Raw genomic sequence first — 14,827 nt, 5'->3', positions numbered from 1 at the left:
TGTTGTTGAGTCCCTTCTAGAGTGGACCTTTGTTTGTACTTCTTTGTAGAGGAGGATTTCAAGTCAATGATTAATTTTAAGAGTGCCACTGCGACATACAAGCGTGGCGCTCTTCAGTTGATTTGAGGGAAATCTGTGGAGTTACCCGGTAACACGCTCATGGTGTCAACTCTGTTGTGTTAACATTGAAAAGGACAAATAGGTTAAAGTGCAGAAGACATTGAACACCTACAGTACAACAGTGAATCAACCCATGTATGGAAAAATATTGTCATAGATCCCCAGCTAAAAGCATAATTGAAAACAAATTGTTGTTGTATAGCGAGCCTTAATCTGCATGATCCATAACACCATAGGCATGTCTTGACCTTCTGCTCCAGGGTTCTTCAACCTCATTGTTGTCTCTTAAGGGCCTGTCCCACTTGGGCATCATTTGCGCGTCATTTACGCGACATAATTTACGCGTCACGACGCGCGGGTCGTGACGCGCACGTTATGTGTGCATTACGCATGCATGGTGCATGGTGACGTAGGCAGTGACGCGTGGTCGCGCGCGGTGCCCCAGGATTGTAGGATGTACAAAATCTTTGCGCGCCATCTGCGTGACGCGCAAATGACGCCCAAGTGGGAGAGGCCCTTTACACATCTGTAATTTGCAACTCTTCGTTCTTATTCCTTCAGCTGCACAGGTCCTTAAATCTGGACTTCCTGCCCTTCAATATCCACCTCTACACTTCCCTTTCATGCTTTAAACCTGCAACATTTGCTCACCTTCCTGATCTCCATTTATGTGACTCGGTAACAAATCTTGACTGCTCTCCGGCAAAGTTCCCTGAGCATTTTTGGAAGGCACTGTCAAAATCCAATGGTTTTCGTTAAGCAGGTATTCTAACTTTATTTTCAAGCAAGATTGTTCAAAACTATGCAAAAAGATACAGTTCAAATATTAATCATGTTACCATATTTGAACAACTCATGGGCCCCATTGCATGCAATGCTGGTATGTTCAATATTTGCATGTGTGATGTTTTCTAATGCTATGCTGGTATCTCTGAAAGTATCTCTTACATCTGAAAGTATTTCTAATATCACCCATTAATTCACTCTGTGCTTCTTTTCCAAGGATTTTATTGTATTTATAATATACAACTCTAATATGATTTATTGTTTCTACCTGATTGATTAAGTTTAGTTTGTAGTTTAGAGATGCAGCGTGGATACCGATCCTTTGACCCACCGAGTCTGCACCAACCAGCAACCACCGCACATTAACACGGCCCTACACACACTAGGGACAATTTACATTTATACCAAGCCAATTAGCCTCCAAACCTATACGTCTTTGGAGTGTGGGAGGAAACTGAATATCATGGAGAAAACCCATGCAGGTCATTGGGAGAAGGTACAAGCCCCGTACAGATAAGCACCCATAGGATCGAACCCTGGTCTCTGGGTGCTGTACAGGCAGTAGCTCTACCGCTACGCCACCGTGCCGCCCTAGTTTATAGGTTAACGTTGATTCTATTAACAATCGTCTTTATTTTGCAATCAAAAATAAATGCTAAAGAAGTCTAATTAACTTTACTGAAGTCAATGAGTTCTCCAGCACATTGGATCTTCTCCACACATGCATACAGCACACAGTGTTCTGGGACTCGGTGTGCTTTAAATGAATGTTAATGTGAAATATTCTCTCCCCAGGCTGTCTCTGTGGCACCAGCCTATATTATTTCTCTGATGACATTTCAATACCATATCAAGTTAAGTCAAGCCACAATGAGTTTCTTGTCCTATACACAATGAGGTACAGGTACAATGGAAATCTTGCTTGTGGCAGCATCAAAGGCATAAAGACTCGAACAACACACAAAAAAATATAAATTGTACATAAATTCTACAACTCAGTGAAAAGAAAAAGACATTTGTGCAAAACGCAAGGCATCAGTGCAACACACAATTAGAAAACAAGTACATGGCAGTGAAAGACGTGGTCTGTAGAGGTCTGAAGAAGACCCAAAACATCACCTTTTGGTGGTCTGAAGAACGACAACTGGGGTTTCCAACAGATCTTTATTCAGAAGTTCGGTTTCCAGTATACAGGTTCTCTAGACACGCCTGGTCACAACGGTGGCCAGCGCTGAACTAACGCACGCAAGCAAAAACCGCGCGAAACAAGCATCCCCTCCCGAGTCACGTGACCGCGGGCTTCCGAATGCCGGGTTTGATCTCTGCATGCGCTAGCAGGCGCCGCTACAACCTATCCATTTTCTCCTGAGATTCTGCTTGACCCGCTGAATTACTCCAGCACTTTGTTGGCCATTTTCCGTGGTGTTCCATTGCTGAGGTAGAATTAGGGTTATGCAGGTCGGCTCAAGAACCTTACAGAGTCATAGATTCATACAGTGTGGAAACAGGCCCAACTTGCCCATATCCCTCTAAACCTGTCCTATCCATATACCTGTCTAAATGTTTCTTAAATGTTGCAATTGCACCTGCTTCAACTACCTCTTCCGGCAGCTCGTCCCATTACACCCACCATCCTTTGTGTAACAAAAACAATTCCTTCAGGTTCCTATTAAATCTATCCCTCATCATCTTAAACCTTTGCCCTCTTGTTCTCGATTCCCCTACTCTGTGCATTTACCCGATCCATTCCTTTCATGATTTTGTACATCTCTAAAAGATCACCTCTCATCCTCCAGCGCTCCAAGGAAGAGTCCTAGCCTGCTCAACCTCAAAGTCAAAGTCAAAGTATCCTTTATTGTCATTTAGACCTTGGGGTCTGAATGAAATTTCGTTGCCTTGCAGTCCTACATATAGTAAAAATGACAAAAAAACACAAATTAACATCCACCACAGTGAGTTCACCAGGCACCTCCTCACTGTGATGGAGGCAAAAGTCTTAGGTCTTTGTCCCATCCCTTCTTATTCTCCCTCTGCGCCGAGGCGATCCAGGCTTCGGATGTTGTGACCCCGCCGGGCGATGGTAAGTAATGTCAGTCCCGCGGCTGAATCCGAGCTCCGCGAACGGGCCGGTTCAACCTCGCGGCCCGGGGTGGTCGAAGCTGCGGCCCTCCAGTCCAGCGGACGCAGCTGTTGTTGCGGGAGCTTTGGAGAACATGTCACCAACCTGTGACCTGCGAGCTCCCGACGATGTCGTCCACCGGGCCCGCGGCCGATCCCCCGAGGTCGGGTCGCCGCAGCCGCCGGAACACCACAGCTCCGGAGTCGGACCGCTGCCGCTGGAACGCTGCCCCAGCTCTGAGGCCGCCAGCTCCGCTATTAGGCCTCGGCGCAGGCGGAGACGGAGACGGGGGATACGACAAGAGAAGTCGCATCCCCCCTGCTGAAGGAAGAGACCAAAAACATGTTTCTCTCTCCCACCCACCCACACACATACACAACCTAATAAACCAAAAATTAACTAAAACAGGACAAAAGAACAAAAAAAAAAAGAAAAAAACAGACGGACTGCAGGCGAGCCGCAGCTGCTAAGGCAGCGCCGCCATCTTGGTCTAGGCCTAGAGTCCTGGCAACATCCTCATAAATCTTATCTGCACATTTTCTAACTTGACAATATCTTTCCTATAACATGGTGCTCAAAACTGAACACAATATTCTAAATGTGGCCTCACCAACGTCTTATACAACTGCAACATGACCTCCCAACTTCTCTACGCAATACTCTAACTGGTGAAGCCCAATGTGCCAAAAGCCTTTTTGACCACAATACTTGTCGGAAAATAACTGTTCCTGAACCTGGTGGTGTGGAACCTCGGGATTCTGTACTTCCTTCCTGCCATAAAGGGCCACTTGGCAAATTATTTCGGCGACGGCCAGCATCATATCAGTGTCGCCAAAAGATTTTGAACATTGCAAAATCCAGCGGTGACAAAAAAAATGTTGCGACACTTGAAGAAACACCCATACGTCATCACGCCACGTCACCGCCGCATCACGCCGCAAATTTTTCGGTGACCTAATACGTCAGTCAATTATGCCGGCAGTTGCCGAAAAAAATCGCCAAGTGGGACAGGCCCTTAACAATGAGAACAGGCCCTGGACCAGTTGGTGGGGATTCTTGATAATAGATGTGGCCTTCTTGAGGCAGCTGCTCATGCAGATGTTTTTGATGGCACGGAGAACTGTGCACTGTATCAACATCTGGATGAGATACTAGTTTGAGAAAGCTGTTGTATCATTCTTTTTATACAGACATGAAAAAACTATTAGTAATTCCTTTTTTTTTTAAAGATGTAATCCTAGTAGTTCCTATGATACATTTGTTTACCCTTTATAATTGTAGAATACAAGAGTTACATTTTGGAACATATTTCTCAAATTGTACTCAAAGCTGACATCATATATTTCTGATTAGGATTAAAGTGGAAAGGTTGCCACATGAATTTACTTATTGGTGAAGTTCTATGCTGAGACACTGTTTACAGGGAAACTGGGACGAGGCTAATGTCAACAGATATGGTCACAGAAATGATTCACTTCAGATACACACAAAGAGCTGGAGTAACTCAGCGGGACAGGCAGCGTTCCTGGAAAAGAAGGAATGGGTAACTTTTCAGGTCAAGAACCTTCTTCCACCCGAAACGTCGCCTCATTCCTTCTCTCCAGAGATGCTGCCTGACCCGCTGAGTTACCCCAGCTCTTTGTGTCTATCTCCGTTTTAAACCAGCATCTGCAGTTCCTTCGTATTCACTTCAGATACTGTTTAGTATTAACTGCAGTGGATACAGTTTGGTATTAGTATTAGCTAAATTCTTGTTTCTGTTATTTTGTGTTTTTATGGCTGTTGGCAGATCAATTTCCCTCCTGGGATAAATAAAGTTCTATCGTATCGTAGCTAATATTATTTTAAATGACATTGATATCCGTAATATTCTGATCTGGTTGGACAGGGAGATGCTGAGCTGATCTTACCCCTGGGCAGGGGAATGGAACCAAAAATCGCAGTCTCAACATAAGGGTTCAACATGGTGGACTGGGCTAGGGGTCATTCCTTCACTTGAGGATGGGGAATATCTGGAATCAGCCTACTCTTGCCTTTATTTTTTCTGGTTTTATGTTTTATTTGATAAACCTTTAGACATGCTTTCATAAACTCTCCACTCTGAGTGTTACACCTTAGTTTTTAATAAACTGTTTGGTGGAGGTTAGGGTGAATAGACTATAGACAATAGACAATAGATAATAGGTGCAGGAGTAGGCCATTCGGCCCTTCGAGCCAGCACTGCCATTCAATATGATCATGGCTGATCATTCCCAATCAGTACCCCGTTCCTGCCTTCTCCCCATATCCCCTGACTCTGCTATTTTTCAGAGCCCTATCTAGATCTCTCTTGAAAGCATCCAGAGAACCTGCATCCACCTAAGGTATAGAATTCCACAGACACACCACTCTCTGTGAGAAAAATTGTTTCCTCGTCTCCGTTCTAAATGGCTTACCCCTTATTCTTAAACTGTGGACCCTGGTTCTGGACTCCCCCAACATCGGGAACATGTTTCCTGCCTCTAGCGTGTCTAAACCCTTAACAATCTTATATGTTTCAATGAGATACCCTCTCATCCTTCTAAACTCCAGAGTGTACAAGCCCAGCCGCTCCATTCTCTCAGCAAATGACAGTCATGCCATCCCGGGAATTAACCTTGTAAACCTACGCTGCACTCCCTCAATAGCAAGAATGTCCTTCCTCAAATTAGGGGACCAAAACTGCACACAATACTCCAGGTGTGGTCTCACTAGGGCTCTGTACAACTGCAGAAGGACCTCTTTGCTCCTATATTTGATTCCTCTTGTTATAAAGGCCAACATGCCTTTCACTTTCTTCACTGCCTGCTGTACCTGCATGCTTACTTTCATAGACTGATGAACAAGGACCCCCAGATCCCGTTGTACTTCCCCTTTTCCCAACTTGATGCCACTTAGAACTGATAGCTGGGGGATGCTTGGAGTGCCGTTACTACTCTCAGCCAGCAGATGAGGAGGAATTTATTTAGTCAGAGGGTGGTGAATCTGAGGAATTCATTGCCACAGAAGACTGTGGAGGGCAAGTCAATTGATATTTTTAAGACAGAGCTAGATAGATTTGTGATTAGTACGGGTGTCAGGGGTTAAGGGGAGAAGGCAGGAGAATGGGGTTAGGAGGGAGAGGTAGATCAGCCATGATTGAATGATGGAGTAGACTTGATGGGTCAAAAAGCTTAATTCTGCTCCTGTCACTTATGAACTTATATCCAGCCCTTTTCTGGATAAGGGTTAGGTGGTCCAACTTTCCACATCTGGATAGTGTACGGGAATAGAGAACCAGAGGGCATGGGTTTAAGGTGGAAGTGGGGGGGGGGGGGGAGATTTAATAGGATCCTGAGGGGAAACACTTTTACACAAAGGAAGGTAGTTGTATGTTGAGGCAGGGACTATCACAATGTTTAAGAAACAGTGATACGGGTACATTGATATGATAGGTTTAGAGGGATACGGGCCAAATGCAGGCAGGTGCGATTGTTGTAGATGGGGCATGTTGGTTGGTGTGGGGAAGTTGGCTGAAGGGCCTGTTTCCACGCTATAAGACTCGATGAGACTCGATGACTATGATTATGACATGAAGGTGGATAAATCCCTGGAGCCTTACCAAGTGTAACCAAGTGGGAAGCGCGGGAGCAGATTAATGGGGCCCAGGGCATGATAATGGTGCATTCCTTAGCCCCAAGTGTGGTAATGTATGACTACAGGGTAGCTTTGGAGTGCGGTACAGTGGTGCAGTGGTAGAGATGCTGCCTCACAGATAGATTACAGATAGATAGATTCATGATTAGTACGTGTATCAGAGGTTATGGGGAGAAGGCATAATTGAATGGCAGAGTAGACTTGATGAGCCAAATGGCCTAATTCTACTCCTATCCCTTATGACTTTATGACCTTACAGCACCAGAGAGCCAGGTTCAATCCTGACTATGGGTGCTGTCTGTACAGAGCTTGTACGTTCTCCCTGGTACCTCATGGGCTTTCACCGGGTGCTCTGGTTTCCCCCCACACTCCAATGACATACAGGTTTGGAGGTTAATTGACTTTGGTAAAATTGTAATTTGTCCCTAGCGTGTAGGGCAGTGCTTGTGTACAAGGTGATCGCTAGTCGCCGCGGACCCGGTGGGACGAAGGGCCTGTTTCCACGCTGTATTTCTAAAGTCTAATATTGTACCTTTATTAAGAAAGACAGCAGCAATAAGGCAGGGAAACTAACATCAATCTTGGGAAAGTTGCTGAAGGAGATTCTGAGGGACAGGATTTATTTGCATTTGGAAACACAAGGTCTGATTAGGGATAGGCGCATGGCTTTGTGCATGGGAGAGCATATCACAAATTTGATTGTGTTTTTGAAGAGGTAGCAAAGAGGATCAACTAGGGCAGGGCTGTAGATATCGTTTACATGGACTTTAGTTCGGCCACCGATACGGCCTCACATGGTAGGTTAGTCCACATGGGATCAAGGGTGAGCTAGCTATTGAATATAAAATTGGTGGTGATATGAGGCAGAGGGTAGTAGTAGTGGGTTGTTTTTCAGGCCTGTATGCCTTCAGGTTTCTGTACCACCTGCCTGATGGTAGCAGCAAGAAGATGGCATGGGCCATATGATGGAGATCCTTGGTGAGATGTGACTTGGCCATTATTATATCACATATTTTCCTCCAAAAAAACTTGCAGTTTATACATAATATCATTTTACGTAAACGTAAAAATACTCTGGTGCAATTTCTGAAAATGTATCCCAAAAGTGGTCCATATTTGAGAAAGTATCTGCTTCTATACGCTCCCGATTTTGCCAAAACTTGCTGGGTCACTACAATTAAAACTAATTCGTTCAGACTTTGAGCATTAGCACACCTTCGCTCAGTCAGCCTATGCCTACGCGATCTCTCGGTTGCTCCCATTCCCCTCCCCCTCCATCTCCCCCTCCCATTCCCATATTGACCTTTCTGTCTTGGGCCTCCTCCACTGTCAGAGTGAGGCAAAATGCACATATGAAGAACAGCACTTCATATTTCACTTGGGCAGCTTACAACCCAGAGGTATGAATATTGATTTCTCTAAGTTCATGTAACCCTTGCTTTCCCTTTCTCTCCATCCCTCCCTACCCTAGTTCTCTGACTAGTTTCACTGTCCTGATTAATTTTACTAATTCTATGCCTCGTTGTCAGCTTCCCCTCAGCCAACAGTGAACAATACTACATTTCCTTGATTTTTATCTGCCTTGTTCTGTTGTTTTCACACCTTACCATTCCATATCTCTAGTTTCCCTCTCCCCTGACTCTCAGTCTGAAGAAGGGTCTCAACCCGAAATGTCACCCATCCCTTCTCTCCAAAGATGCTGCCTGTCCCGCTGGGTTACTCCAGCATTTTGTGTCTATCTTCACTTTCTGTGCTATTGTGTAATCTGTTACTTTGGCACCAACATAACCAAGTGACTTTAAATGTACTTACAGTAATGTGAGTTATTTGTGCTGGTTGCAGAGGAAGCTCTTTTATGAAGTGGTCCACTGGAATTGGAGATGTAGGGATATTTAATGTTCTCATTGTATGCATCGAGCTTCATTGAATTTTCCCATGGACATGGGACCAGTGCGCTAATGTCCAGGTGATTTACTTGACATCTACCTGATGTTAGGAAAGCAGCCAACATTACCAAAGATCTCTCAGACCCCAATAATTCTCCCTTCTCCCACCTCTTGTCAGGCAGAAAGCATATACTACCAGATTTAAAAACAGTTTCTTTCTTGCTGTTATCAAATTAATCAACATTTTATATTTAAGGATGTAATTTCTATCTTCCTATCTATGCCATCGCAGCTCTTGCACTGTTTTAACTGCACTTTACCGGTAGCTCTAACACTATAGTCTGCACTCTGGTTTATTTTCTGTTTGCACTAACTGTTGTACCTATATATGATATGATATGATCTAACTGGATAGTACACAAAGCAAAAAATGTCACTGTGACAATAATAAACCCTATGACCACTTTTGAATTTGCAAAGGATTTGGGCCTATGTTATGGTAAGATGCCTTCTTTTTTAACCAAAGCTGAGATCCTGATAGTCAGATGCAGAGAGAACTCACTCTTATACTCAAGAAAATGGTGCCTCAAACTTTGTAAAGCTTTTACTTTTAGTTAATGAAGAACCCGTGTTGTTAGTTTGAATTATCAATTATTTTTTCAGTATCTTGTAGCGAGACATTGAGATGTCTTGTCAGAAGTGTTGATTGATGAAATTATGAAATTTAGATGGTGGACTGAATCAAAGTGCCAAAGCAGGCCACGTGCCCAAGTGTAGACAGAAGAGCATTCAAAGAGAGCTCCAATATGACTTCCAGCAGGTGGATGAGTTGGCAAATGCATGGTAGATGCAGTTTACGGTGCATAAATGTGATATTGGCCACTTTGACTATAAAAACAGGACAAGTTATTATCTAAATGATGATATAGTAGCAAAAGAGAAGATTATATTATATACTAGACCAAGTGGGACCCGTTGGGCCCTGTCCCCCAATGCGGGGGGGGGGGGGGGGTGGCATGGGCATTCACCCTGGGGGAAAGAGGGGGTGGGGGTGGGGGTAGGGTTGGCGGGGTGCGGGGTATGGGGGAGGGGGGGTGGATGGATGGTTTGAGGGGGGGGCGATGAGAGTTCTTCCCCCGATCGGCCCTCCCCACTCCCTGCCTTGTGCCCAAACACCAGGATCGTGGGACCAAAGGCAACCAGAACTTGATGAGCAGCCCCTTCAGATATTGGTAGAAGGGTAGCAACCTCGTTACCGTCGGCAATGTCCCATTGTGATGTCATTGTGGCTGTTGGCAGCCAGCTTGAGAGCTCATTGTGATTGGTGCACTGTAAGAGGCATTGTGACATCATCACTGTGAGAAGGCTGGAAGCTGTCTGTGACAAGGCGGTTTTGGCTGTTTTTAAAATTTCAATGATTAATAACTTCGGAAATATAGGTGGAAATGCGACGGGAAGATGTTTATTGCCACCAGGAGAAAAATGTGAGTAGGATGTGTGAAATTGGGAAGGCTGTGGCCTAGCGTTTGGAAGAAGATAGGAATTAACCGGATTGGCACACACACACACACACACACACACACACACACACACACACACACACACACACACACACACACACACACACACACACACACACACACACACACACACACACACACACACACAAACAAGAAGAAGACTTTTGGTTTTTTGAAATCAAGTGATCATGTGCAGCAAGTGTTTAGGAAGACAAATAATATATTGGCTGCATTTGCAAGAGGATTTGAATAACAAAATACAACTAGTTATGCAGGATGATTATTTTATTTGTAACTATCTGTCCGTGTGAATAAATAAACTGGTTGGCCAATATCATTCAGCTAAATGACCACGGCCGAGTTGCAAAATATCACCTATTGACACCAATTGTTTGTGCTAAAATATTGGATTACATTAGAGCCCTTGTTTATTTCTCCCCACCTCCCCCTCTTCCACCAACAAATCAGACACATGGAACAGGGACAGGGTATAAGAGTCAGGAAGTCATGATGCAGCTCTGCGGCAGTTCGATCCATTAGAGGAAGGATGTGTGGACTTTGGAGAGGGTGCAGAAGAGGTTCACCAGAATGCTGTTTGGATTAGGTGGTTTTAGCTACAAGGAAAGGCTGGACAGACTTGGACTGTTTTCTCTGCAACCCCAGATGTTAAGGGGAGACATGATGGAACTAGATACAAATATGAGAGGTATATATTTTGTCGACAGTCAAAACTTTTTTGCCTGTGTGGAAATGTCAAAGACGAGGGAGTGAGAGGGTCAACGTTTAAAGGAAATGTGTTGGGCAAGTTTTTCCACAGTGCCTGGAGCATTGTATTGTATTGTATTGTATTCAAATTTATTGTCATTGTCTCAGTTAGAGACAACAAAATGAATTTCCCTTACAGGCAGTATCATAAAAATAAAAATAGATAAATAATAATAAATAATAAAACATATTAAAAATAAAATAGAATTTAAAAAAAAGCACAAACACTGAAAGTCCACGACACAACATAACACAGCTGCCGGGAGTGGTGGCAGGGGCAGATGATCGTGGCGTTTAAGATGCTTTTAGATAGGCAGGGAGAATGGAGGGTTGTGGATCATGTGCAGCCTGATGAGTTTAATTTGTTTAGTTTAGTTTAGTTTGGAGATACAGCACGGAAATAGGCCCTTCAGCCCACAGGGTCCGCGCTGACCAACGATCCCTGCAAACTAACACTATCCTACACCCACTAGGGACATTTTTTACATTTACCAAGCCAATTAACCTACATACCTGTACGTCTTTGGAGTGTGGGAGGTAACCGAAGATCTCGGAGAAAACCCACGTAGGTCATGGGGAGAACGAACAAACTCCGTACAGACAGCACCCGTAGTCGGGATCGAACCTGGGTCTCTGGCACTGCGTTTGCTGTAAGGCAACAACTCTACCACCGTGCCTTGGCTTCATGTTCAGCATAGGCATTGTGGAACTAAGGACCTGTTCCTGTGCCGTCCATTTCCTTGCTTCATGAGCATCAGAGATAACTATGAAGAGAGAGGAAGCATTGAAACGTAAGATGATGACAGTTCTAACTGTTTACCCTGTTTATACCTCTCATAATTGTATAAACCTCTGTCTGGTCTCCCCTCAGCCTCCGACGAGGGGAGACCACTCCTTACAGCTAATACTTTCTAATCCAAGCAGCACCCCGGTAAACCTCCTCTGCACCCTCTCCAAAGCCTCCACATCCTTCCTAAAATAGGCAATCAGATCTGCACACTGTACCACAAAAGCGGCCAAACCAAGGTCTTATACAGAAACAAGGAATTACAGATGCTGGAATCTTGAGTAAAACACAGCGCTGGAATAATGCAGTGGGCCAGGCAGCTTCTCTGAAAGACATGGATAGGTGTCATTTCAGGACCGGATGAATCTTCAGACTGATCTTACAGAGCTGCAACATTACTCCTGGCTGTTATTTTCAATACCCCAAGCGATGAAAGATTTCGACTAAAATGCTTCCTATTCACACGCTCATGCCAGCATTCCCTATTACCTTCAGGTTTACTAATAATAACATGTTCTGCATTGTATTGTTTTTAATTCCAGCCAGGTACTAAGCTCAAAGCCTTTCAGAAAATAACAATCTGGTTTAGAGACATTCATTAATGTTTTTATATTATTGTAAAAACAACAATTATTTTCTACACAGATTAAACAAAAAACTTTCATGTCCACTGTTGTGAAATCTCAAACACAAAGCAGTTATTAGCCAAGACATTTAAGAATAAGGAGTAAGCCATTTAGAACGGAGATGAGGAAAAACCTTTTCACACAGAGTTGTGAGTCTGTGGCATTCTCTGGATGCTGTGGAGGCTGGTTCTCTGGATGCTTTCAAGAGAGAGCTAGATAGGGCTCTTAAAAATAGCGGAGTCAAGGGATATGGGGAGAAGGCAGGAACGGGGTACTGATTGTGGATGATCAGCCATGATCACATTGAATGGCAGTGCTGGCTTGAGGGGCCGAATGGCCTACTCCTGCACCTATTGTCTATTATCTATTGTCTACAAGCGACTTTGAGTCTTAGAAAAGCACTATAAAAATTAAATTTATTATTATTATTATTATTATTACAAGGCTTAATCTCTTGCTCGACATGGTGGGTAGCGACCATTCCATTCATGGTGGGTGTTGCAATGATATTTGAGTTCTTCCTGTAATCACAAAATGCCAGGCAATGTGTATCGCAGACTTCACTGCATGGTGGTTCTTATCAGAGTTCATTAAGGTAAAGATTTCAATTAACTAAAAATAATTGTTGGTGTGGCATTGCTGGAAACCTTCACCAATCTTCGTATCATAGAATACAAAGAAATACTAATCACATACTTGTTCTTTACATGAGATTAATATTGCGCATCACTATCACCCTTCGCCACAAATTTCTCCTTTTCAAGTTCAAATAGACTTTAGACTTCAGAGGGCGGTGGAGGCAGGTTCTCTGGATACTTTCAAGAGAGAGCTAGATAGGGCTCTTAAAGGTAGCGGAGTCAGGGGATATGGGGAGAAGGCAGGAACGGGGTACTGATTGGGGATGATCAGCCATGATCACATTGAATGGCGGTGCTGGCTCGAAGGGCCGAATGGCCTACTCCTGCACCTATTGTCTATTGTCTGTTCAAATAGACATTAGACTTTAGAGATACAGCGCGGAAACAGGCCCCTTCGTCCCACCGGGTCCCCGCCGACCAGCGATCACCCCGTACACTAACACTATCCTACACACTAGGGACAATTTACAATTGTATTACCAGAGCCAATTAACCTACAAAGCTGTTCTTCTTTGGAATGTGGGAGGAAACCGGAGCACCCGGAGAAAACCCACACAGTCACAGGGAGAACGTATAAACTCCATACAGACAGCACCCATAGTCAGGATCGAACCTGAGGTTCAAGCATTGTAAGGCGGAACTCTACCGGTGTGCAACTGTGTCGTCCTATGCCGCCCAAATACTATGATTTGTTTTTGTTAGGAAAATATACAATTGAATTTAGCATCTCTGCACTTTGGGTTGTGCATCCAAGTTCATAATACCATTTTCAAAACGCATGCAGCATTTTTCTCTTAAGGGCCTGTCCCACTGTACGAGGTCATTCAAGAGCTCTCCCGAGTTTAAAAAAAAATCAAACTCGTGGTACACATAGAATGTACGTTGTGGATACATTGGAGCTCGGGACGTCTCTTTGCGGCCCGTAACGCTAACGGCAGGTACTCGGGAAACGCGGTAAGCTCATGAAGACTGGTGAAGATTTTTCAACATGTTGGAAAATGTCCACGAGAGCCCCGAGTACCTATGAGCGGCTATTACCGTAATTCTCCGAGTTCGAATCAGGGGAAACTCAGGAGAACTCTTGAATTAGCTCGTACAATGCGACAGGCCCTTTAATATTAGCCCTAGATTTTCCTTTAACCAATGATGTTGGAATCCATGTCCTTCCAGTTCTCCTTTCACTGTGCACAGTAAAAATCTCTCTACAGCACCAAAACTTCACGTAATTTTGAACACTCCATTAACTCATCCCTTAATCATTTCTGTCTAAGGAGAACCATTCTGGCCCCTCGAGTCAAAGTCCTTCATCTCTGGTAAAATTCCAGTTCATCTCCCCTGGATCCTGTCCAACACTGACATGCTTTCCAGAAATGGAAACAATATTTCAGCTAACACCTAAAAATGATTAATGAAGTTTTAGCTTTTGTGCTCAATCATTCTACTGATAAAATCAAATATTACTGAGGTCTTTGATGGCTTTTACTTGTTTTCTTTTGCCAATTTCGAAGATTTGTGAAACTGATGTCCCAAGTCTTATTCTACTGTACCTCCAGCTCCTTCAGCTTTACACCGTTTAATTAGTGTGGCTCTCGTCCCTTTCAAAAGGCTTCTAGTAAATCCATCTTTAGATTTGCTTTACCATCAGTGAAGTACGCAGCAGACAAGAAAGGACAAGGCATTCAAAATAAACAATTATGGCAATAAAAGAAATTGATGCTTTGGCTGCAGGTCAATTTATTAGACTTATTGACAGGAACAGAATTATTAACAAAGAAAAGGAATGTTTGTGTTTGGCAATGTGGTGAGACAGAAACATCTGTCAGCCATAATCTGGAATCATTCGTCATCCGCTTGGGCAGGCCAGATGTCCTGTCCATCTGTAATCACAGAATGAAATTTAATGGGTATGAACCAAATGCTTAAGGT

This window comes from Amblyraja radiata, chromosome 7, assembly GCF_010909765.2.
Source record: "Amblyraja radiata isolate CabotCenter1 chromosome 7, sAmbRad1.1.pri, whole genome shotgun sequence".
NCBI classification, from domain to species: domain Eukaryota; kingdom Metazoa; phylum Chordata; class Chondrichthyes; order Rajiformes; family Rajidae; genus Amblyraja; species Amblyraja radiata.
This window is presented reverse-complemented; position numbering follows the sequence as displayed.